The sequence below is a fragment of the Sorex araneus genome, chromosome 11 (genome assembly GCF_027595985.1).
Source record: "Sorex araneus isolate mSorAra2 chromosome 11, mSorAra2.pri, whole genome shotgun sequence".
NCBI lineage: Eukaryota > Metazoa > Chordata > Mammalia > Eulipotyphla > Soricidae > Sorex > Sorex araneus.
The window spans coordinates 38,649,615-38,676,389 of NC_073312.1; the positions used below are offsets into that span (position 1 = coordinate 38,649,615).

Here is a 26,775-nt window from a genome sequence, read left to right on the forward strand (position 1 = left end):
GGTGATTTCACTCTTCCCACAAATTAGAGTTTCCTGTTGATCAGATGCAATTGCAAACTGGAATTTTATTTTATATTTTCCCTCTGCAAAAGGAAGAGTGCAAGGTATAAACAGGATATTCAATTCAGCGGTCCCAAATAGGAGCTTATAGGCTGGTTCAGATTGGTACATGGTGCATGCGATGGGTAATTTTGCGTCAACTTGGCTCAGCTCAGGTAAGATGCCCAGTTTTTGGTTCAAAAACTGTCTAGAGTTTGTCATAGTGGTATTTTTAAGATATGTATTTTAAAGATACATTAGTATTATGGTCAGTGAGACTGAGGAAAGCAGATAACAAATCTCCAAATCTCAGAAGGCTGAGAAGAAGGAATTCAGCCTCTGACCTTTGGGCTAGAACTGGGCTATATCTCCTCCCTGAGCTTCCAGTTTGTCCTGCAGACTGGCCAGGCCCCCTAAATCTATGAGCCAGTTCCTTAAAATAAATTCTGTTGGTTTTTTTGGAGGGGAGGGGTCCAGGAGGTGGTTTGGGGCCATACCTGGCAATGTTTAGGAGTTATTCTTGACTTGGTGTTCAGGGATTGTTCCTAGCAGTGCTCAGGACAATATGTAGGGTGCTGGGATTCAAATCAGGGTTGACCTCATTTAAGGCAAGTACCTAATCTCATATGTTGTATCTCTGACCCCCAAATAAATATTTTGCTATAGATACACTTCCATTGGTTCCTTCCCCCTAGAGAAGCTTGATTAACATTCAGACTTGTCTAGAGTCCATGTTCTTGCAAGCGCTCCCAGAATATTTACTGGGGTAAGCCAGGCTAAGCCTTCACAATGCCAGAGGTGGTCCTGAGCATGATCTGCAAAGTTTACTTACTTTTTTGTTGCCTGTCTTCTTTTTAGACTTGGGAATTTGCTCTCTGATCATCCCAGGACCACCCCAAGGAGGCATAATGCCCCAGAACCTGCATCTTGAAGTCTCTGATTTGCCCTTGGGTATGGTCAATGGGTGGAGGTGCTGGTTGGAATCTGGAGAGCAGGGTGGGAAAGCAGCTTTGGTATTTCTGCCTCTCTCTGTGCTTGGCTATGGCGTGGGCTCTGGGCACACCATGATCCCTGGTTTCTTCCTCTTACTGGGCCAGAAATACTGTTCTCCTTGCCGCTTGCCTTCTAGGTCATGGGGAAGAGAGGACCCCTCCTTTTCTGTGGGACTATAGCATCTTTGTTACATTTGCCTCTCTCTCTCTCTCTCTCTCTATATATATATATACATATATATACATATATATGACAAAAACCACCACCACAACAAAACACATGACATAACATTTATTAGTTTTTGCCAATTTTCTCACATACAGTTCTGAAGTGTTACATATAATCATATTGTGGTGCAACCATCACCACTGTTCATCTCCAGAACTCTTCATCTTCCCAAACTGAAACTGCACCACTGAGCAACTTCACATTTTCTCTTTCTCCAGGTTCTGGTAACCAGCTGACTAATGTTAGGAGCTGCCTATGAATGCAAATATACGGTAATTGTCTTTCTGTAACTTGCTTATTCATGAGAATGATGTCCTCATTATTCATCTTGGTTGTAAATTTTTTCTCAATTTAAATGATGAATAATTGTTTATTCTAGGTTAGCTCAATGTGTGTCTATAATAGTTTATTCTAGGGTTAGAATGTGGCTTAGGTGTCTTACACTTTTGTATTATCATTAATTATCTTGCTATGAACAGCTTCAAAGAACTGTCTGAAACTTTGCTTTCAATTATTTTGGAATATACCCAGAAATTAAATTGCTGGATCATGTGAAAATTATAATTTTTTGGCAAGAGGCACACATGGTGGTGCTCAGGGCTGACTCCTGGATCTTTGCTCAGGGATCACTCTTGGCTGTGCTTGGGAAACCTCATGTGGTGCCAGGAATTGAACTGGGGTTAGCCATATGCAAGAAAAGTGCTTTATCCCTGTGTTATCCCTCTGGCCCATAATTCTATTTTTAATTTTTGGAGGAAACCCCATACTGTATCTATAGCCATTTTATTCTATCACAATCCTATCAATAGAATATTAGAACAAGGACTTCACATCCTTGCTGGAACTTGCTATTTCTTTTTTTGGAGTTTTTCCAAAAGTTTTTATACTTATGTGATGATATTGGATCTTTTCTGAGGATCCTGCTTTCTGCAGGACCCAACATAACTGAGGAACATAAATGTGCGCCTGACAGGGTAGACAATGGGTTTTTCATTTCTAATCTCTTGAGTGTTACACTCCAACGAGTTTCCAGTGAGTTTTTGATTCAGTAGTAGGCTGGCTTATTTTATGTTTTTGTTTATTTTTTGGTGGGTGATTTGGACCATGTTCAATGGTTCTCAGGATTTACTCTGGATCTATGCTCAGGGACTGCTCCCAGAAGTGGTCGGAGGATCATATTTGGTGTTAGAGATTTGAACCCAAGTTGACCACATTCAAGGCAAGCACTTTAATGCTTTTATCTCTCAGGCAATTATTGGCAATGTAGGGGATCAAACCCAATATCTCACACAAGAAAAGCAGTATCCTACTGTTGAACCATATCCAAATCCTGTTTGACTAGCTTATTTTCATGAACAAAAGAACTAAGCTTGGACTTTTGTAGAAAGAAAAGGAGCCTCATTCTAGCAAAATAAGGAAGTTCAGGAGGCATCACTGAATAAAGCTGTATTTCTATATTTCTTGACCCTCCCTTGTAAATCATAGCTGCTGGCTCCCCAGAAAACACCTACCCTTTTTATTATTTTATTTATTTAAAAAAACATATTATTATATTATTTATTTATATATTATATTGTTTATTTTCTTCCATTATTATTTTATAAATTTATTGGTTTATAAATGTATAATTCTACAAACATAATTACATTTGCATGGCAAAGGAACAAACACTCTTCTTAGTTTCTTGTTTATAAGGAAAACAAATGAGGAAGACACCAAGTGAAGAAAATTTCCAAATGATGGTCCTTTATATTGTCTATTTAAAATTATGGTCATGTGCTTTCTTTGAAAAACATCTACTGGAAGCCAAGGGGCCCTTACTCAGGCATTGTGACCCTGGAAATATTCTGAGCAGAACCAGACCTACAGTCTCACCTCTGATGCTTACAGGTGGCTTGAGGGGGGTTGAAAACACCTACCTTTTGGATGGCCACAAGAAAGGGCAGAGAGTCAGCTTCAACTCTTCTGCCCAGCCTATCTCACTTCTTTCCCCAGCACCCTGCCTTCCTGTTCCCCTGCCTGCCCTCCAGAAGTTGTGAAAGCAGATATTCATGTTCTCAGACTCACATTTGGGAGGCCACTTCTACTCACTGGTGGGGAAGCATTGGGATGTTTGGGAAGGTTCTTGCCTCTCTCATCCAAGGAAAGATCCTGCCTACACTCTGAGGCTGTCCTTTCTTCCTGCTGTGAATACAGACAGAACCCTGAGTGTGCTTGTTTGCTAGGGCTGCTGTAATTTGTTATCTCACAGTCCTGGAGGCTGCAAGTTTCAAACCAAGGTGTTGGCAGGGCTGGTTATGTTTGAGGGTTAGCTGTTCTCTGACTTGCAGATGGCTGCCTTCTCTCTCTTTCTCTAAAGTGTCCTTTTTTCTGTATTTCTCTCTATGCTCACATTTACCCTCTCTCTAAGGACAACCTTCCTATTGGAGTAGTGCCTGCCTTAATGACTTTATCTTAACTAATAACATCTGCAGTCTTTCTATATAAGCTCCTATGCTGAGGTCCAGCAGGCTAAATGTTTAACAGATCATTGTGGGGAACATATAGTTAAACTCATAACACTAAGCACACCCCCTGTAACTCTAAGAAACAAGTAACAACTGGAAGCCAATCAACTTAGAATGGACAGGATGGGTCCAGTTCCTAGAGATTGTCGCTGAGCTTGGGTCCTATGAGCACTGCCCTTCTCTGGGATCTGTATGATTGAGATGGGGTTGGGCTTCCCTTTAACAATAGTCAGTCAGGCTTCCTATCTGAGGTCCACTCACCAATTAAATAAAATCTGGTATCTTGGATAGAGGGGAATTTGCTCTTGGTTAAATGGCAAGTTCTCAGTACTGTTGGGATTCCAATAGTTCAATATCGATATAAAAATAGGGTAACCAAATACTAAATTTGGTCCTAGAGTTGTTAGTCCCCAGTCCATTACATATGCATGCCAATTAAAAGACATTTTATTTTTTAAACAAACAAAAACACTCTCTTAGTAAAGAAACAAACAGAAAAGTTAAGTTTGGGGGGGGGATTTCCTTTTCACATGTGATGGAGTTGAAGGTCAAGATGCAGAATGCAGATGTGACCAGGTCAGGTCCATTATACCCTTTTATTTGGAGCAATGGACGTGAAGATGGAAGCATCCCTGAGCATTCTTTCTAGAAGCGGAGCCTTCTCACTTCTCCTTCTGACTGGGTCTTAGTCGTTATCTGAGCTCACAATGAATCCAATTTTATTTTGACCCATTTCTGCTTAGTTTGTACAGTTTCTGTTTGGGTTGGCAGAAAACCCCCTACCCTTATCTTGGGTTTACCTTGTAATTCCAAACAGCAAAGGATAGCCATTGCTATTCAGAATATTCATACAAATTAATACACAAACACCAAACCAAAAAAAAAAAAACCCCAACACATCCATTCTCCTGAAAGAAAAAGGAAAACTTTCTTTTTGCTAGCTTATTCTGATAATTTGTTAGTGTCTTATTTTATTTACTTGGGTTCAAATTGGGCAGTAATGAACTTTGCTCCACTCCCAACCCTCTTCCTGTGACCCCCTGGAATCCTTCAGCATCAGACTTAGTGACCGTGTTAGGATGTTGAGTCTTTTTCATACCTCTTACAGCAGCAGTGGGGACTGTAGGTTCCTGCTTCTCTGGGTTTTAGGATCTGTGGTTTTAAAGCTTATTTTCATGCTCACACTTTCTGTCATTTCTGCACATCTAGAAAGAAGAAAAGTACTTTCAGCAGCTGGTGAGAAAACAGAATGGTTGAGACATTTGCCTTGCGTGCAACTGAGCTGGATCTGATCTCTAGCTCTGCGTACAGCTCTCTGAGCTCTGCCAGGGCTTGCTCTGAGCACAGAACCAGGAATAGCCCATGAGCACAATCAGATATGGCCCACAACCTCCCCTACTTTCCCCCCAAAATAAAAGAAAAATACTTAAGGGGAACCTAACTGATCCAAGGATCAACCACATGCTCAGTGTAAAGTCTGTCTTTAAATCTCAGAAAAATAATGAGTCTACGAAAAAATCTTTAATCCACGCATGCTCGATAAGATTATAAACACAGAAATTTTTGTTGAAAAGGGCCAATTTATATCCTTTCCAATATTCATTAATTTATTTATGGTCTAAGAATTATCAGAAGCCTAGTTTAAACCATTGGGATTTCTAGAGTGGCCCATCTGTAAATTATTGTTTGTAAATCAAATCTGAACGAAGGCCCTTTTCCAGTGTGAATTAATAAGTCATACTTTGTACCAAGAAGAACTGGAGTGCTGAATTTGAATCAATTCAGAGGTCAGAGTAACAGTTTGATTTATTGTTGACAGGTGACTTGACAATCTATTCGGACAGCTCAGATACCCAGAAAAACTGCTCAAGAAAAGTTTAAGAGTGCTCAGAATCAAGTATAAAAATTAACAAAAATAATTATTTACTGAACATAAGTCCACTATCACTGTATCACTGTCATCCCGTTGTTTATCGATTTGCTCGAGTGGGCACCAGTAACATCTTCATCGTGAGACTTGTTACTGTTTTTGGCTTATCGAATACGCCATGGGTAGCTTGCTAGGCTCTGCCATGCAGGCAGGATACTCTCAGTAGCTTGCCAGGCTAACTGAGAGTGGTGGAGGAATGGAACCCGGGTCGGCCATGTGCAAGGCAAACGTCCTACCTGCTGTGCTATCCACTATACAAAATTTAAATGCAGATTACTGAGATTTCAGTATCCATATCCAAAAGAATTTGAGACATTCTTAGTTTGCAACTCCTCCATATCAATCTAGTCTACAGCAGTTCATTAGGAATCACTTCTATTTGTGGTGTACTTGTTTTGGGGAGCCCTCAGAAGCACTTTGTGTCCACAACATCCCTTCCTGTCTGACTCTCAGGTTGTCCTCAAGTCCCCTTGGCAATGTTAGGTTTGCCTCTTCCATAACTTGTGCTGGGTTATGATCAATCATGGATCATAATTCAGCTATCTTAGGAATTGACAATTGCTTCTCTCTCAGCCTGAAAGAGAATTGTTTGAGCTAGGGAGGGTATCTTAGTTGATTTAATATACTGAGAATACCAAGGTAGAAAGCAAAAGAGTCAACTTGCATTTTTTCAGATGGTCCAAAGACCAAAGAGCAGGGGGGTTGTTGCAATAGAATTTCTTCTTTGTTGTGATTTCTTTTCTATCCTTTGGTGTGTCCTCAAAAAACAACCAAAAAGTCAACCAACAGACAAAAATATTCACAAACATATATCGCCACCAACATGTGTTTGCTTCCTTTGGTGGCAGACAAAAAGTGACTTTGAAAGTAAAAATTATCACACAAGGGGGACAGGAAATCATGGATTGAACTGTCCAGTTTCCATGATATTGTAGATATTCCTATCTCCAACACATGCTTGGAACACACGGAGGATGTGTTTGTGCCCTGTAGCCTGGAGCTAGGAGGATGAACCCAAGGGTTGTGGTATTTTAAAAGATCAATTTTATTTGTTTTGGGCCACACCTGGGGCTATATAAATTGGAAAACTATGTGGGTGGTTCTTGGTGTTAAATCCAGACTTCCTATATGTGAAACGTTTGCTGCAGCCCACTGACCTATCACCCAGGCATGTGTTTTGTTTTCTCATGATCTGAATCAGCTTTTTGAGAATCTACCAAACCAATCAAATCTGAATTAGCATCCTCAGGAATTAACATTTTCCTCATGATGAGTGAGAAAAACCCTTTCGCATAGTACATCACTAAATTCTTACTCCGTCAAATATTTTCTTACAGGACACTTTGGTTCATATGATGCTACAAGATGCTATTAAACTATGTATCAGAACATGGTGTCTTTTGCAGATACACGTTTTTCTCTCTCTCCCCAGCCCTCATGATGTACTTCTGCAAGATCCTCAAGGCCCTCTCTGTGGTAAAACTGGATTCATCTCCCCTGGACCAGAGCTTTAGATTCTGGTGGCTCCTGGCATGGGTCCTTGGAGTGGAAGCCCCTCCAGAATGTTTCTCTGTTCCACAGCTACTTTCTCCTGTTCTCTTATTTATTGTAAAACAAAGGAAAGTAATTTGCCCAGATTCATGCATGTTATCTTCTGCCAATTTGTTCATGTAGCAAGATATTGTGCTCCATGCTGTGAGGTCCCTGGGCCTGGCTTGCCTGTGACTCACAAGAGGCTGAGGTCACCTGTCATTGTTTTCAGCTGCTGCTGAGTAGGCTTCTTGGGCTACAAGGATGTGATGACAGAGGTTTGCTTCGAGTGTGTGGCGAACAGATGAAGGGCTAAAAGCTCTGCTGTCCCTTATCCTTCTTGTCTCCCCCAGGGCTCCTGGCTGACAGCCAGCCCAGTCCTGAGAGATCTTGAAGCTCAGCTTCTGCTGGTCAGCTCCAGGCTGGAGGAACGGGAAGTGGCCAGGGCGGGGCCTCCTGCACTTATTCACAGGCCTAGTCCCTGACTTCCCTCTGCTTACAACAGTATGAGATATCCACAGAACCAGCACCTCAGTGGGGGCCCTTGGAGGCCCCAGCTCCATCACCATCATTATCCACGAGGCAGTCTACTACCTGCTTCATTTCTGAGGTGCAGTCAGCTTCCTTGTCATGCAGACAACAAATGAGAGAGCTGGGATAGGACCCTGATCTTGAAGTCCCAGAATCAGGACACAGGGAAGGAGGTAGGGGCAGTAGCTTTGCACATTCAGCTTTCCAGAGTGAGTCCATTCAAAATATAGGACAGACTGGGTTGTAGCTTCAGTGGTAGAGCATAGGCTCTGTGTATAGGGCTCTGGGCTCCATCTCCAGCACCAGGCTACCCTTGAGCACCACTGGGTGTGGCCCTGCCCACTGAAGCACTAGCAGCAGAAATAACAGCAGCAAATGCAGTCTGTGGAATTCAAATTCCAAAAAACAATAAACTTTTTTTTTAGTATAAGTATGTCACTTATACAGTATTTGGGAAACATTTTGTGTTAAAATTTTCTATAAGATTAACTATCTCATGCTTATACTAGAAAGAATTATTCACTGTTTACCTGGAATGCATCCAATGCCCTGGTTTTGTGTTGTATTTTTTTTTCCTGATTTTTACTTGGAAACTTAAAGATCTTAGCAACATTTAGGATCCCAAGTGGATTCTAACCAGAGGAAGTCTGTACTAGGAGAATCCTAGGCCATATCCTCCTGAGTTCATGATACACTCCAGCATCTACTGTCCTGTTTGATCCTCTGAGGACAGGTAGAAGAAGTGCGCCCAGAGAGGTGCAGAATGTCATATAGCACGAAAAGAAGCAAAGTAGGAGTGCTGGGATTCTGTTTAATTGATCATCCTTGTGTTCTGCAGGAGGAAACCCTGACAGGCTCTCGGGTACTCTAGATGGGTATGTCCTGGGCACATGGACTGGCGCTCAAGGGAGACTTAAAGGCTGGGAAGAACAGAAGAGAGCTCATTTCATTCACACCCTGATCATCTTTCGGCTTGGCTTCTTGTGACAAGCCCAGGCATGGGCCTGCCAGTGCAGCTGGCAAGCATGGGGTCCCTTCTGTTTGGGGGCACAGCCATGGAGGGAGGAGCAGGGGCCCTTGCAGAGGCATACGGCATGCTCCGTGGCCTGAGATCACTCCTGAGCTGCTAACGAGACTGTTTCCTCCTCCCTCATCCCTTCCCCTCTTTGCACAGGAAGCCACTGGGTTTTCTTTGCTGCTGGATCTGACCACTTGCCTGTGTGTGGTTTTTGAGCCCAAGCTCTTTGGGTGGATTTAATTACCTTAATTGAATGGTGTTTTCACTTCTCAGTAAAGGGAAGCCGGAAACCGGTGGAGATGACAGAGGTTGGCTTTATCACACCCAGAAGGCCCTCACAAATAGGAATTGATTCTTCTTGCTCCTCTTTCTGGGCGTTTTTTTTTTTTTTTTTTGAGACATTGATGCTGGCAAGCCTTAAGGAGATGTTCAGTGTAGTGAACCATGACAGCCCAAATCTGATCCAACCAAGGAAGTGCAGAGGTTGCATAAGTGGCCTCCACCACTGCAGCCCACTCTGGCACCTTGCTCTGGCCACATGCCCTGCTATTCATTCACATGTTCCTGTTTGATTGCATGAGACCAGGTGCCAGCACCCTCTTGCCTGGGGAACTTTAACTGCTTTCCTTATGGGGGACACCTGGTCTTTAACCATTCATGGGCCCTAAGCTTAGGCTGTTCTCAGAGGCCTCAGTAGAAGCAGTCTACCCCAGTGTAGCAGACCAAGTCTCCCAGCCAGGACAGGAATTATGGCCAAGTTGAACTCTTGTAGAAAGTATTTGCACACCCACCCTCAACCCCTGCACCTCAGATCTCAATGGAACACCCACAGTGGCTGCAACCCCCATTCGACCCACTCCCTAATTCCCAGGAAGATTGCAGTGTCCACATGGGATGTGACATGTGGTTGATCCCCAGTATCAACCACACTATTTTCTTATAGCCCTATGAAGCCAGCCTTACCCTTTTCCAGGAGATGGAGCCCTTGGTTTCTCAGTCTAACCCCAAGAATAGGGCCATGAAGCCGGTCAGGGTGCTGGGAAACAGACCAATAGAGTCAAATGACCAACCTAATTGGTGGGTGATTCCTGGGCACATCAGCGCTGTGTTTGACACTCATCCTAAGACACCCTGCCTGATGGGCACCAATCTAAGCCAGTGTGAGGCCAGTATGACCTCTGACCTCCAGCTATTATTTCAATCCCCAGGGAGAGGGCCAGGACCCTGCTGCCTTATCTGCTGTATCTGAAGGAGGAAAGGCAAGAAGCAAGTCTTGGAGCGGAGAAGAAGGAAGAGGAGAAAAAGAAGGAAGAGAAAGAAGAGGAGGAGGAGGTAGAGGAGGAAGAGTAGGAGGAGAGAGAAAGGTGGTCTTTCTGGTTTCTCCCAGAAACCACTTGGCTCAGTTCTTTCCCCTGACTAGGTGACTGGAGGCACTGAGAAAGGTTCCACAGCTGACACTGTGGGGAAGATATCTGGCACCAACTGATTTCCATGGCCGATTTCCCAATTCTGTGTCAGAGGCAGAATTAGGGGAGGTGGCCAAGTGGGCCCTCAGGAGCCCGGGCCACAGTGCTGGGGCCCCCGGGCGTCTGACCCCACAGGCTCTAACTGTACTTGCAGCTGCTCCCAGAAGGACACTCGGCAGATCTCACTCGCAGAGTCTGTCGGCAGCCTATCTTCAGGCACTCATTCATTTCTGGCAGCTGGGCCTTGAGGGGAATCAGACGGGCCAGCACTGACTCCAGATGCTCCCCTCAGCTGGGGAGGGACTCAGATCTGACTGTGCCCTGCCTTCCAGCTCTTCTGACCACCTTAGCCTCAGGGATCTCACGCCCCAGCACCAGGGGCCCTCTGTGCCTGACCTTTATGGTAGTGAAGAGAAGACCCCCAGCAACACTTCCTATTCTCCTAAGCCTGCCCAGAGCCTCGGTGTATGTGTGTGTGTGTGGGGGGGCGGGGGTAGGGGTGGGGGCTGGAGTACTACTCTTACTCACTGTCCAGGGATGGTCCCATGAGGAATTGACTGAGAAGGGAAAGCTGGTAAGTAAGAGGGGACAGAAAGAGTTTTGCTATTCAGTCTTTTGCTACTTTGTCCTCCTCCGGGTCCATACCCACCACCAGGTCAGAAAAGAGTTGCTACTGTGGGAGGGATGTGCGGTGCTTAGAGAAATACTGGAGGTGTCTCTGGGTGCTACTTGACACTCATTGACTATCATCTTGGCTAAGTGGTACCAGCTCTGTGGGCCTCAGGCTTTTCGTCTGTTGTGTGGCCCTATGCTACACACTGATGTGTTCCCTCTAGGGTTTCTCAATCTTGGCACCAGTGTTGTTCTCTGTGTCCCCCTCGGTGAGAACTGCTGTCCCCAAGTCAAAGAGACAGCATTATCCCAACACCTAAAACATCCTTTGTTCATTTATATATTCATTCACTCATTCTTTGCTTTTGAATCTTCCAGCATCATCTTGACCTGAAGTTCTGGAAATGGTAGAACATGAGTGAGAATAAAACAGACTGTTCACATGCTGGGGGAGAAGGCATCTCAGATAGAGAAGGGAATACCAAGTAGAGGATGTTGGGAGGACCCATTCAGGTTGGAAGATGCGAACTGAAAGTAGACTACAGACCGAACATGAAGGCCACTCAATACCTCTATTGCAAACTACAACACCCCAAAGGAGAGAGAACAAAAGGGAATGCCCTGCTGCAGAGGCAGGGTGGGATGGTGGGGGATTGGGTGGGGGTGGTGATAAGGATACTGGGCTCATTGGTGGAGGTGAATGGGCACTGGTGGAGGGATGGGTAAATGATCACTGTATGAGTGAAATGAAAACACAAAACTTTATGAGTTTGTAACTGTACATCACAGTGATTCTCTAATAAAAAATTAAAAAAAGAAAACCAAACAAACAGACTGTTCTGGGCAGTGGAAAAAAAAAACTAGAGAGCTGAAATCCTACTTTCGAAGTAGCAGCATTGTGGACCTGTCACTTAACCTCTGCTACACCTGCAAAATGGGGCAATGAGAAGCAGTCTTGGCTTGCTGCCTCTCCACCCTGGGTTACTTCCACACTGGAGGAAAGGAATCGTCATGGAGTTGGTCCCAAGGCAATCGCTATTTGAGTGTTTCCAGATGCTTGGAGCTACCTACCAACTAGTTTCTGTCCCGTCCCCAAGCAAGGAGGATGTCAGGGCCAGAGAAGCCCAGTGAGTCCTGGTAACTAACTTGTGCTTTGTTTGCAGGCTGCTGGGCTGCAGAGAAATTTGTGTGTGCCCTATGATTCTGCCCGTCCCCAGAATCAGAGGGCTTAGACTTATCTGTTTTTCCTTTAACACACAGTGAGAAACATGTTTGCATCATAGCAAGGGCTATGTTCAGATACACACACACACACACACACACACACACACACACGTGCGCGCGCGTGAAAATTTACATATGCATATATATACACACATGAATTTTCAAGGAAAATTCATGAAGTAAAACTGGCTCTGCTTAAATGTACCATTCTGATGTTTTCATTCTATTCTATTTTTCATGAAAAACAATTGCAATTTAATTAAGAATTTCAGGACCTAACAATGAGTTACAGTCTGTACTTTTCAAACTGTCCTTGTCAGATACTCTAGCATGGTCCTGATTAGGTTCATTCTGCTGCTGTCCTGTTTACAGTTGATGTTTGGTTTTCATCTGGAGGAAGAAATGAAAACCCAAGGCCCAAACACAGTGACGGACAGGTCTGACGAGATTTGCATGGGGGAAGGGAGGAGACGACAGAGGGAAGGTAAAAGGTCAGCCCTTGCCTTCCAACTTAGGTTCTTGATTTCAGTCCCGACACTGCCTGGGCCTAGCAGAAGTCATTAAATGGTTAAATAAATAAATAAATAAATAAATAAATAAATAAATAAATAAATAAATCAGTGAATGAATGAATAAGGGGACCTGCCTCCTCTTCTGGAGTATCTGGCAAGAGACAGGTACTTTATATAATCCAAAATTATGAGCTCATATTTAGGACTATGTAACTCACACTGGGAACAGACTGAGGTGGACATTACTTAGTGTTTTCCCAGTAGAGGAACATAGAGTACAGATAAGTCTAATGCCCAGTGGTGCAAGACCTCAGCTTGCAGCTGCTGAAGAAGTAAGGGCCCCTGCACACTGATTATAAGAGGGTCCTCAAGGAACTTCTGAAATGCCAGCACAGCTCAGTGTTATGCTGCACTTCTGTAAGCCACCACTTCTGGTATTCTGTGCCCCTACATTCCAGTTTATAATCCCAGCGTCTCCTTAAAAATCATCTTCCTGCTCAAAGTCACAGGATGTCTTGATCCTGCACTCATTGCACCTGAAGAGCACGTTCAAACCATGCAAGTCTTAAACACTGCCTTGCTCCTGATGGTCAGTCTCTCCTGATATAAGATGTGGAATCAGACAGACTTTCGACAAGTTCCACAATTTCCCCGAGTTTCAGTATTATTCTGTATAACCTGGGGTTAACGGGAAGGCGGAACCAAGCTGTCTGGCACTGGTACTTTCTGGAAGGAAATGGATGTTTTAGGGACTATTAGAGCTTATGGAGAGTTTCATCCGGGGCTGTTGAACAGAGGCCTTGAGTTTTGTGTCCAGTTGTATTTTCCTCCCATTTGTATTCCTTGGAAAGAATTGGATGGCAGAACCTGCAGGTCAGACTACACCACAGCAGGGGATAACTGATAAACAGAAGTGGCTGGGAAAGAGTAGCCAGAGGCACCGATCTGGAGGAGAGGAAGGTAGCAGATCAAGCCCCTTGGCTGATTTGATTTTGTGCTGTCCCTAAACAGTAACTTCTCTGCTTCCCACGGCCTTGGCTTTGCAAGAGCCTCCTGTGATGACACCAGATCTCCAACCTAAATAGGTTCAGGAGAGTCAATATATAAAGCAACAAACAGCACAGTTTCCCAAGATGTCCTTGGGTTACATTATTTCTACTACAAGGTCTACAGAGAGGCCAAGGGAAAAATATCTGCTCATCTCAACACATAGTTGATAAGTGATATTCAAGCAAGTGAGGAAGCAGAGGAATTTGTTGCTTCTAATGGTGGAGCCGTCAAAGGGGAAAGTAGGAAGAGGCAGATGGGAGGTAACTGCAGAAGGAGTCAGGGGCCTCTGGCACATTGATGGCATAGAGGTGTGGTAAAGGAATTTTGGCACTAACCCAGTGCCAAAACTGTAAGCATGAGACCCAGACTACAATATCCACACTTAAAATTTTGCCTATCGAAGAGTTAGACTGAGGGTTGAGAGGGAACCTGAGGACATTGGTGGAAGAAAGCTGACACTGGTGGTGGAGTTGGTGTTGTAAGATTGTATTTCTGAAACTCTATTATGACTGGCTTTATAATATGGTGCCCCAATAAAAATAAATTAATAAAAAACCCCTAAAGTGGCTTTTTCCCCTCTGGAGATGTCCCATTCTCTCTCTCTCTTTCTTTCTCTCTTTCTCTCTCTCTCTCTCTCTCTCTCTCTCTCTCTCTCTCTCTCTCTCTCCCTCTCTCCCTCCCTCACATTTCCCCTAAATTTCTTGCAATGAAAACTATTTTCTTTCACAAAAAAATCAACAAGACAACAACAAAAAATAAAGTTCAAATGTAGCCTGCTTGAGTAAAAAGTTAAAACAACAGAACACTGCCAAATGAAACGAGAAAACCTACAATCGTATGATTTATAACAACAACAGAGAAATGGTTAAAAAGCTTCATATAGAACACTATGTGACTGAAACCTAATCATGAAGAGCTTTATAAGGGTTTATCTCACAGTGATCCAATTAAAACAAATGAAAAAACAGACAAAAGCTTCAAGTAGAAATAGTGGGCCTTAAAAAATACAGTAATTGGGACCACAGTTATAGTGCAACAGGTAGGGCAGTTGCCTTGCACATGACCAATCTGTGTTCCATCCCTGGCATCTTATATGGGCCCCGGAACCCTGCTGGGACTGATCCCCGAGCACAGAGTCAGGAGTAATCCCTGAGCACAGCAGGGTATGACCCCAAACCAAAACCTAAACAAGAACCAAATATATATAGGGGCTGGAACAATAGCACAGCCGGTAGGGTTTTTGCCTTGCACGCAGCCAACCCGGGTTCGATTCCCAGTGTCCCATATGGTCCCCTGAGCACCGCCAGCGGTAATTCATGAATGCAGTGCCAGGAGTAACCCCTGTGCATCACTGGGTGTGACCCAAAAAAGAAAAAAAAAGAAAGAACTAAATATATATAAATATATATATGTATTAGTCAAGCTAAGTCCTACAATAGAGTATCATAATAGTAAACAAGGACAGATAGTCAATAGAATTGGTGGATGGAAAATATGGCAGTGAATATAGCACAACTGAAAAATTAGAAAAAAGGATGGTAAAGTATAAAAACAATCTAAGAGCCTTGTGAGACTATATCAACAGAAGTAATAACACATTATAGAACTCCCAGAAGAAGAGAAAATAATGGAAACCCCATTGAAGAAATAATAGATTTAAATATAATAGAATATATAATAGAACTCCCTTATTTTGGGAAAGGAACTAAACATCCATAAACACTCCAAGATGTAGTATAATTACAGTATGGACAAATAAAGATTGGGAGGGAGATCCCTCAAGAGGCTAAATACATGTTTTGCAGGTACCCTGGGTTTTATCCCTGTCACTGCATAGACCCCTGGACACTGAGCTGGGAGTAGCCTCTGAGCACCTCCAGCCACCACTCTAAAAAACAAACAAAACCCCCCCACCAGAATACTATAAGCATAAACAGAAAACAAATTGTTTGTAACTAAACTCCCTTAAGATTATCTAGATTATAGGAACCATATAGTCTCTGCTTCGCTGATGACATCATTCTAATAACATCAAACATTAGCCAGGTGGCACGAATGCTGGCTGACTTCAAACCATGAGTGTGGAATGGTTGGACAGCAGCTAAATGTCACAAAGACAATGTTCATGGGAAAAGAACTAGTTCCTGACATTCCATTTGCTCTCAACGGAACAAACATCTCCGAATGCAGCAGTTGTGTGTACCTGGGTCGAGAACTCAACATGATGAACGACTTGGTGCCAGAATTGTGTTGGAGGAAGAGAGCAGTGTGGAATGCCTTCAAGAGCATCAAAGAAGTTAAAAGGACGAAGAACTTCCGGCTCTAGGCACATCTTTTCAACTCCACCATTCTTCCTGCACTAATGTACGCCTCAGAGACCTGGGCCTACGAAAACAGGATGAGAACGCTATTCAGGTATCCCAAAGAGGAATCAAAAGAGCTGTGCTTGGAGCATCACGTTTCACTCAAGTGCGAGAAGGAATTCGGAGTTTTGACCTCGGTCGATGATTGAGGATCAGGGACACTGCCTTGTCTGCCAAGGCATTGAAAATCAGATGGGCTGGACACATAATGCAATTCAGAGATGACCACTGAACTCGAGCTGTTACTGACTACAGTGAACGTTTGAGGCTCTTCCTGTTCCTGGAGCCAGCAGACGCCATTGGGCTACACTAGCACATGACAGGGACGAACGGAGACATTATTGGTGCCCGCTTGAGCAAATCAATGAGCAACAGGATGACAAATGATATAAGTGATACAAGTGATAGGAACCATATAACACATAAAGACAGGAGATACAAAACATTTAAGGTAAGATATTTGAAGTTTTGAAGGAAAAGTATTTTCAACTCTATCCTGTCAGATTATCACAGTGTCCAGGATGGATAGTTTTTACTGAGAAACAAAAATAGAGAGAACTTACCACCACCAAATTGACCTTTCAAGAAATATTAAAGGGCTCTTATAAAATAAAATGCATGACTAGAGAAATAGGATAGGGGCAAAGGGGCTTGCCTTGTACCTGACTGACCCAAATTCAATAGACAGCACCTCACATGTTCCCCTGAGTCCAGCAGGAGTGATGCCTGAGCACAGAGAAACAAGTAAGCCCTGAGCAAAACTGGGTGTGGTATCACCTCCCACCCCAAAGACTTAGAAATGAAAGGAAAAGTTGCAGAAGAATTAAAGTAGAAATACTGTAACACTGTAGCACCTTCCATCTATTCGCTCAAGGGGGCACCAGTAACGTCTCCATTGTGAAACTTGTTACTGTTTTTGGCATATCCAATACGCACCGGTAGCTTGCTAGGCTCTGCTGTGCGGACAGGATACCCTCAGTAGTTGCTGGGCCCTCCGAGAGGGACAGAGGAATCGCCTGCGTGCAAGGCAAACACCCTACCCACTGTGCTATCGCCATAAAAACAAAATAGCAAAAAATTTGATAATGCAGAAGAAAGAGATATTAAATGTTTTTATTTATTTAGGGCTAGAAGAATAGTATAGGAGATAGAGCACTTGCCTTGCATGCAGCCAGTCCTTTTGATCCCCAGCACTACATAGTTTCCTGACAACTGCCAGGAGTGACTCCTGAGCACAGGGGTAATCCATGGGGTAATCCATGAACACTGCTGGGTGTGGCCACAAAACAAAAAGAAATATTTATTTAGAATTTTTAGCAATTGATATTTACTATAGGCAACGTGGTTACAATAGTGTTCATGGTTATGGTTTTGATGTTCAAAGTTGTATCTTCTCACCATCACCAAAGTGTCCAATACCTTCCACCACTGTCCCTATGTCACCCTAGTTCACCTCTTCATTACACCCCTGTTCTCTCTCCTCATTGCTTGGTAATCTAAATTTTGCAAACCAGGGATAAATACTTGTTATTATTTGATACTGTCTATTTTTGTGCTTTGTTTCTCTTTACCTTACAGATGAGTAATATTGGTATTCACCTTTCTCTGACTTATTTTGCTTAATATGACGCCCTCCATTCTCATCCACTTTGAGTAAAACTGCAGTAAGAAATGGTTAATTTTTGGATAAATACAATGAGAAACAAAAAGAAATAGAACACTGAAACTGCTATCACAACTATGAAAATTGAGATAGTGGTAAAAACACTCCCCCAAATCAAAAGTCCTAAATAAGTTGGATTCACCAGTGAATTTTTCAAAACTTTTAGAGAAGAGTTTAAGCTTATTCTTCTAAGATGTCTCAAAAAATTAAACAGAGGAATACTTCCAAGTACATGTTATAAGACTAACATTATTCTGATATTCAAAATAGATAAGTACAACATCCCCCAAATAAATAGAAGTCATAGACCAACCTATTTGATAAGTGCAGATGCAAAAATTCTCAGTGAAACACTATCATATTGAATTCAGCAATGCATTAAAAGGTTCATACATCATGACCAAATGGGGCTTATTTTAATCATGAGATAGTTGGTTTAACATATATAAGTCAATCAATGCAGTATACTACATCAGTAGAGGAAAGAAGAAAATCTTAATGCTACAAAAAATATGGAAAAAAGTATTCAACAAGATTGATCACCCTCAAACTCAATAAAATGGAGATAGAAGGAGCATATCTTGGTATAATAAAAGTCCTATGCAACAAACCCATAGATAATTTCATACTCAGTGGTGAAAAGCTGAAAACTTTTTCTTTAAAACCAGACAAGGCCATTCACTATATATTCACTACCTCTATTGAAATTCATATAATTTTAGAGGTCTTATCCAGGGCAATTAGGCAACAAGAAATAAAAGAAACTTTTTTTTTTTTTTGCTTTTTGGGTCACACCTGGCGATGCACAGGGGTTATTCCTGGCTTTGCACTCAAGAATTACTCCTGGCGGTGCTCAGGGGACCATATGGGATGCTGGAAATCGAACCCAGGTCGGCCGCATGCAAGGTAAATGCCCTACCTGCTGTGCTATTACTCCAGGCCCAAAGGAAACTTTGATGGTATTACAATATATGTATATAACCCAAAAGACTTCTTCCATCAAAAACTGTTAGAAACAATTAATGGGTATTACAAAATGCTGGCTACAAAATTAATATATGAAAATATGTTTCAGGGCTGGGGCTGGATCTCAGCAGTAAAATGCATGCTTTGTGTGAGTGGAATTGGGTTCAATCAGTAGCAACACACACACGCACACACACACACATGCACTTGCACAGTTGATTTCCTATATCCAAGTAATGAATGAGAAGAGTAAACCCAATTGTATGCAAAAGAATCAACTACCTAGGTATAAATTTAACAAGGGACGTGAACAACTGTATAACAAAAACTACAAGCCATGTTAAAAAACATGACCAGACACAAAAAGGTAGATGTACAAGTAGAATGAACATGTTGATGTGAATGTACATTAGTGGGAAGAATTAATATACTCAAATGTCCATTTTACCAGAGTAACATGCATTTTTAATGCAACCCAATAAAAATTTCAATGAATTTAAGGAAATAGAGCATAAAAGAGTAAAGTTTCTATGAAATCATGAAAGACCTTGATCAACTACTGCAGTCTTGAGGAAGAAAAAGAAAAACAAAGACATCATATTAACTGTTTCAAATCATAACCCAAAACAAAATAATTAAAAGTATATGGTACTGGAATAAAAGTTGATGCATGGGTAAATGGCATGCTTCTGAAAGTCCAAAAATATACTCATAAATTTATCAATATTTAATTTACAACAAATGATCTAAGCCTACATCATGAAGGAAGGGGAATCTCTTCGACAAATGGTACTAGATAAACACATGCAAAAGGAAGAAGTTGGGCTACTCCACAAAAGTAAAGTTAAATAAGTTAAAGACCTAGATGTGAGTGGCTGAGGAGATTGCTCGGGTGGTCAGGAGGGCATGTCTTGCAAGCTCAAGGTCCTGAGTTGATTCCTGACTCATTGCTCTTGTACAGTGATTGTTTAATAAAACAGGGGGGAATGTTGGCAGTGAAACTGAAAAAACATCCTTGGGGAATCCCAACTTGGGCAGAGAGGGGAGGTTCCAGGACAGACTTTCAGAACAGTGGGGTGAGGGGGTGTTGCATAGTTCTCCTCCTCAGTGGACCCACTGCCTGCCTACATTCATAAACTGGCATCTCTAGGCTGGGAGGCAAAGACAGAGAGCCAGGGTCACCAGAGCCATCCTGAGCATCAACATCCTGTTGCACGGTTCCTATTCACTTCCCTCCTCCTACATGCTACACACTTTATTGCATTTTCTCTTAATGTTCCCAACCACCAGCAAGTCAGATAGGGCTGGTGCCTAGGGGATCTGAGGTGGAGGAAATGAGGATCACTCCAGGACCCAGAGCAGGAAGTGGCAGAGGTGGAATTCACAAGCAGCATTTTTGGGGCTCTAAGGTTCACTCCCCACCCATGTAGTCAAAGCAAATAGGTATCAGGGGTGAGGTTGGGGTGGGGATGGTCTCCAATGCCAGGCTGGGGAATGCTGCCCCTCACTGAGCATCTTCTGTTCTCTATCTCATGGTCCTTCTGTTCCTACCAGGAAATACTGTTTTAGCTGAGCTTGAGAAGACAATGAGGATCTGGAAGAGTTGTGGGGATCGAACTAAAGGAGGCCGTCTTCATGGCCCCGGTTCGTTAGGCTGGCATGCATCCAGGATGGGGGAATCTGTCCCCCTCTTCTTCCCTAAATAGGTGCTCCTCAGTTTCCAGGGCCCCTGCAGATCTCGTTAGCAGATTGCTGGGCCCCACTGTAGAGATGTGCCCTTGGGAGGTCGGAGTCTGGGGAAACAATTGCAGGATTACTCGGCCTGGTGCTATTAGAGATTGCACTTTTCTAGGTGGATATGCTGGTACGTTATGGGCTCCTGGGTGATTTGGGCCACGTGGTTGTCCACAACAATATTTTTGGCTCTATCTGACCTATTCTAGGCTTCTCTAAAGCATGTATGGGGTACAGAGAGGAGTCAGAAATGGCCCCTTCTCCAAAGGATGGTCACCAATGAGAGCGGAAGAGGCAGAGGTCAGTGCAAGTTGCAAAGGCCCTGGGCTGCAAGAAGAGGGTCTTGTTGCTCAGGGTTTGCTAGGAAAACTGGAAAGAGCTCAAGTCAGACCAGGACCTCCCAGTTTCTAACTCTGAGCTCAGCAAGTTACCGCACTTCTCCCAGTCTGTGTTTCTTCACCTGCTTATTGGGTGCATGTGCAGTTACAAGTAAAATGCAGATCTCAGAAGAGACTCTGAAGAGATCAGAGTCATGATGGAACTTTGAACACAAGGGATGTTGGGTTTGTGAAACAGGTGGCAAAGGAAGGAATCCCTTTATCTACCAAAGCAGGATAAGGAAGTGTCTTAAAAGAGCATATGTGTGCATCCATGCGTGCATGTGCGCACGGACGTGTGTGTATGTGTATGTGTGCTATGCACACGTGAATGTGTGTAAAGTACATAGTAGGTGCTCACTAAATGCCAACTTGCACTATTGTTTCTAATCCCCAGATGGGGGCAGTATAACATTGTGGGAAGGGCAGTCAGGCCCCCTGGAGAGTGCTTTTGGCTGTAAGGGCTGTGAGTGGCTGTCAGCTAATTTTTAAACCTCTTTGAGCTTAGGTTTTTTCATCTGTAAAGTGGGACTAATGATTGTCTCTGACTCATGGGACCCCTGTGAGAACTCAAATAATTTGTGTCAGGCACCTAGCAACCACCTGGTGAAAGACATGTGATCCTCGTTCCCCTCCTGCAACTCAGGACAGGGGCGAGGGTTAGGAGGGTGGGAAGGAGCAGTGAGATTTTAGCGATGGGCCCGTAGGCTGTCTTCACCTTTCTCTAACATAAAAGGGAGAGAGGAGGAAGAGGTGACCAGAGGCCCCTCCCCCTCAGTGGGCTCCCACCCTCAGGACCACTGCCCATGTTTGCTCTCTTTGTCCAGGTTCTCAGTCTCAGGAAACCGGCTCCTTAGAACAGGGTCTCCTCAAATAGTAATTTCTCTCTTCTGGGCCAACACCCTGACAGAAGTGGCTAACCTCTGCTGCTCAGTTCAGTTCATATTACTGCCCTCATCCTTCACCCTTTGGGTTAGAGTCAGATAAATGTCCTCCAACATTTAACTTCCTTGGCAGGGGAGGGGTTGTGTGTGGGGAGAGAGCAGGTCATCCTTCCTGGCTAATGCTGTAGTACTCTCTGATGACCAGAAAACTGCCCGTGATCTCATCAGAATGGGATCATTACTTTCCCCTCAGGGCTGGCCCACCACCCAAGGCTCCACCCTCTGGCTCTCTTTGGCACAAAGGTGAGAGCAATATTGATGGGAGAATGCCCGGTAGTTGCCCTCAAGCTGGGATCTGTCCTCTATGGTTCCAACCGCTGCTTTCAACTGAGCAATGGACATACCTCAACTTAGATCAGGAGCACTGTGCTTTCTCTTGGGGCACCTCTGGAAGGAAAAGCCTCAATGTGGAGTTTAAGCAGAACATAAAAAAATAAGCCCACCCACAAGGCTGTTGAGAGAAGAAAGCAGTTGGTGTAATTCCATTATATGCCCGGTGCTTTGCATGGATTTATTCCCTTATTGCATGCAGGACCCTTTGAGATGCAATTCGATTGTTTGGCAGTCAATAGTGGTGTTGATGTTCTCATTTGAGAGAAAAGGAGGTTGAGGTTCAGGAGCTGGCTGAGAAGGGCAAAGTGGGCTCCCGAATCCTGTATTTACTGGTGTCTGGAGATTGGGGCTCAGCTTGGTGAACTAATGGACTGGCCTGCCTAAGCTGTTGCCTTTTCCAGCCAAAGTTCGGGCTGCAAGACGTTCATTGGAGCTCTCAGTCTAGGAGACTGGGGAACGTTCCTGAAAGGCCATGGCTTTGGGGCTGAAGAGATAGTTCAGAGGGTAGATACTGGCATTATGTGCCCTCCTGAATCCTCCTGCTGTAGCCTTGGTGATCCCTGGCACAACAGGGCTCAAGGAGCATCTCATCCTTGGCCCATGCACTGAATTAATGATCTGGCTGACAAAGTATGGCTGTGAGTGTCCCCAAATCCCCTGAGCACTGTTGTGAGTACCCTTCCTCTCCACTGTCACTGTCACTGTCATTCCATTGTTCATCGATTTGTTCGAGCAGGCACCAGTAACGTCTCTCATTGTGAGACTTATTGTTACTGTTTTTGGCATATCCAATATGCCACGGGTAGCTTGCCAGGCTCTGCCATGCAGGCTTGATACTCTTGGTAGCTTGCCGGGCTCTCCAAGAGGGGTGGAGGAATCGAACATGGGTCAGCCATGTGAAAGGTGAATGCCCTACCACTGTGCTATTGCTCCAGCCCTTCCTCTCCCATACCCCCACAAATAAAAGCCATGGGATTTAGACTTAGGTCTCAGGTCCTTCGAGACTGTGCATTCTAGAGTCAATGATGGTCTTCTTGGAGTCACAGAAAACATAAGTGCCACTGTGTCTGACTGTGAGGATAAACCAAGAACGCAAGTACACTGCACACAAGGGTAATGCCATTGGTGATGGCTGCCCGGAGAGCATATTTTACCCCAGGAAGCTGTGTTCTGACCCCTTGACCTCTGTGAGCCCTCAGTTCTGACCTTCCTCAGTGAGGGGCTGACAGGGCAGGCTTGGAGCCTGATTAGGACAGGGCAAGCCAGCATGACCAGACATTGTCCGGAGAGCTCAGAGCACGAGGCATGAGGCCAGCCTCCTGGGGGCGGGGAGCACTGGGATGTTTAAGCCAGTCCAGATACTCCTCTCTCAGGCCAGGGCCTCCGTAAACTGCAGAGGAAAATGTTGGGGTGGAACTTAGCGGAGACAAAGCCCTCCTTTAGCTCAGCCCAGGGGCATGTAGTAGCGCCAGGTCTTCCGAGGACCTCCTCAGGAACAGGAGACTACTGAGGCCAGCACTCAGTGCCCAGGAATTCTTCCATTGTCCCACAGATATCTCTGGGGCTTTGTCATGGATTCAGAAGCCTTTTCTAGCTCTGGCTGCCTACTTGGTGCTCACATCCTTTCCCAGCTGGGGCTGTGTCCAGGTGGGCCCTACTGAGAACAGGAGACCCCAGCACGGCCTCCTCCCTAGCTCACATACAAGGCCCGAGGTCCTCATCCCCTTTCTCCCTATTAAGAGAGGTCTGGTCAGTTCTGGGGAGGCAGCCAGGGCTCATGCTTGGCTCTCCAGCTGCTCTGGCAGTCACATCCCAAACTCTGACTCTGGGCCCCAGAGCTGAGAGGCTGAGGGCTGTGGGCTGTGGGCTGGAACCAAAGGCACCTCACCCCAGTAGTCTCATCTGTCTCACCCCCTCTGAGAACCCACCTTAACCTCCATCATCACGTAGGAGGCCAGGGAAGACTCACACAAGGCCCCCTCTAGGGAATGTTCCAGAATAATTCTGATGACTTGTGCCGGAGGTGACACATCTCAGTAGCTCCTTTTTGGGGAGCTCTGATCCATACACCTTGTCTCCTTGTCTCACCACCCCACATGCTCATGACATGGGAACTAAATCAAAAGGAAGACAGCTTTGGTGTTTTCCTGACCTAGAAAGCGATAAAGCTTGATTGGTGAAATCAGAATTGTGATTGGATTTTGGTGAAAGGTGCCTTAATCCCTCCCATGGAGACCAAGCCAAGACCTGCTTTAGCATGTGGGGAAAGCTCCGAGCATTGACTTGTGAGAGTCATCTCCTCTCAACACTCTCTGCTTCTCTCTGCTAACCTGGGTTGATGATGGCTTGAACTCCTGAGAGACAGCGAGGAAGATGGCCCAGCCCTGACTCGGCTGGTCCCAGGCTCAGTGACTGAGATTTCTGGCATCCACTGGAGCGATAGGGCTATTTCCTGACATGGGGCTTCCCCTTTTCTGTAGGGGTCTCCAGGGCTTCCTGAGAGTCGAGTGCCAAGAGATAGAAAAGCTAGTGGCCTGCATCCTGGCAGAAGAATACAGGGGCGGCCACGTTCTCCCTCCCAGGATTCTTGGTCCTCTCGGTCCTCCCTGTCCCCTTCCCACACTTCTCTCTGCTGGGTGTCTGGAGGATCCCAGGCCCTCTGGATCAAGGATTCATATTCCACCATGTCCTTTCTTCCCAGTGTGCACAAGAGCTCCCTTCTCAAAGAGGAGGCGAATTCGTTGTACCCAAGACCCAAAAGCAACTGCATGCAGGACTGGGGTCACCCACAGATGTCTATTTATACCCACCCCGATAAGCACAATCTGCCCTGCTCAGCCCAGGCCTCACTCCACAGCAAAGTGTCCCTTCACAGCGGCAAAGGAAATGTCTTCTCTGCCATTTGTAATAAACCAGCAGATGTAATAAACCAGCCCCGAGGAAAGCCAGGGGTTCCTGGGGCCAGCTTGCTTTGAGGGGTAGCCCACAGGCAGTCAATAGCTTGAACAGAGAGAAAGAGAGAGAGAGAGAGAGAGAGAGAGAGAGAGAGAGAGAGAGAGAGAGAGAGAGAGAGAGAGAGAGAGAGGGTGCTAAATTGACCCATCTCAGGGAGTGTTCTTTTACAGCATGGACCAGTGAACTTTTTCAGTAGGATCATATTAGAGACTTTATTTTGCTCTCTGCTGGCTATATGACCTAGACTATAAGCAGCCACAGACTGCTTTCACATGAAAATGGAAGAATGTAGTTATGTGTCAATAAAACTTTATTTATAAAATCGAGGGCTCAACTCAGAGTCATAGTTTACCAGCCACTTGAGTAAAGGAATACAAATGTTGGAAAATAGGATCTCCCTCAACACTGTTTGTTTAAGACGCTCTCCATAGTTCTTAGATTTATAGCTTTACAAAATATGACTGCAAATATCATTTACAAATAATCGTGATAAGCACAATTACTCCAATAAATGCAATTGAATTAGATGCATTAAAAAGATTAAAAAAACAACAACTTTGCATGCACTGAAACTGGGTTCAATCCCTGGCATCTCAGGTGGTCTCCCAAGCCCAGCTAGGAATGATCCCTTAGTGCAGATCCAGGGGTGATTGCTGAGCACTGCTGGGTGTGGCCCCCAATAGCTCTTCTTGGGTGAAGGAGAAAGCTTGATGAGTTATAGCACGTGCTTCACATATAGGAGCCCTGGTTTTCATTCCTGGCTCTGCATGGCCCTAAGTTTCCCCAAGCATGGCCAGGAATGACCCTGAGCATCAAGCCGGAAGTAGCCCCTGAGTGCTGCTGGGTATGGCAACTAAACAAAATTAAAAAAATAGTCTTTGTTTTCTAAAGCAGTTTTAGTGAAATACAAGGATGGAGTGAAAGAACAGGAAGTTCCCATATAGCTCTTTCACTCTCTTGCTTAGCCTCCTCAACAATCAACATCCAAAGGTGCATTTTAAAGCCTTAAAAAAAAACCACAAACTTTTAAAATTCTATCCGGTTTTCTACACAGATTCACAATTATTCTTTTCAAAGATTAGTTGCAGGTTGGGCGAGGATTCATTCTTCCCCAGAGGAACAAAAAAGAGATGGGATTTCAGATTTGGCCAAGCCTTCTCCTGTGGGGTTCTGATCAAAGATTATTCTAGGGGTCTGGGATACAGTGTTGACGACACACAGGCTCTGGAAACCAGGGGTCAGGATGTCCCAGTGAGCAGCCGTGAGATCCTGCCTGTCCCTTCACTGGCCCAGCCAGTCTTCCTGCCATAGCCCCCAAGCTCCTGGAATGTCCCTCATTGGCAGTGTAGTGACCTGAACAGGCTAGTGACCCCAGCAGCCATGTGGTCGCAGAGCTGACAGTCGAATGGATGGAAGAACAAAACATGCATGCTTGTCTATACTATCTGTTCCACAGCTCTCCCTTATTGTCTACACAGCAATCCGCATCCACAGCACAACTGCCCACTGGGAACCTCAGACCCCCACCTACGCCTGGGGACTCACACCCCTTTGCACAAGGGCCCGGCACACCACACAGCTCCATCTCGTAAGCCCTCCCAAAGCAGCCCTGTGGAGCCGGAGCTCCTGGCCTCTGGCCTCCGCTGAGAATCCAGACACGGTTCTGCATCCTACCTTCCACTCGCCAGCGTCCCGGCTGCTTGCTCTTCAGGCCTCCCCAGAAACAAGTGAGAACCCCGACTCTTCCACGCTTTCAGCAACCCGGCTCTTCCCAGCAGCCTAAACTTCCCCAAACTCTCA

At 44.7% G+C, this 26,775-nt stretch overlaps 1 long non-coding RNA gene across 1 annotated transcript; it reads right to left on the reverse strand.

The window, feature by feature from the left end:
• LOC129399323 (uncharacterized) lies at positions 1 to 26,775 on the reverse strand. The gene is made up of 3 exons (XR_008627046.1): positions 26,650 to 26,775; positions 4,867 to 4,972; positions 1 to 83 (listed from the first exon to the last, which is right to left on the reverse strand). It is a non-coding gene; the product is annotated as an uncharacterized LOC129399323 (long non-coding RNA).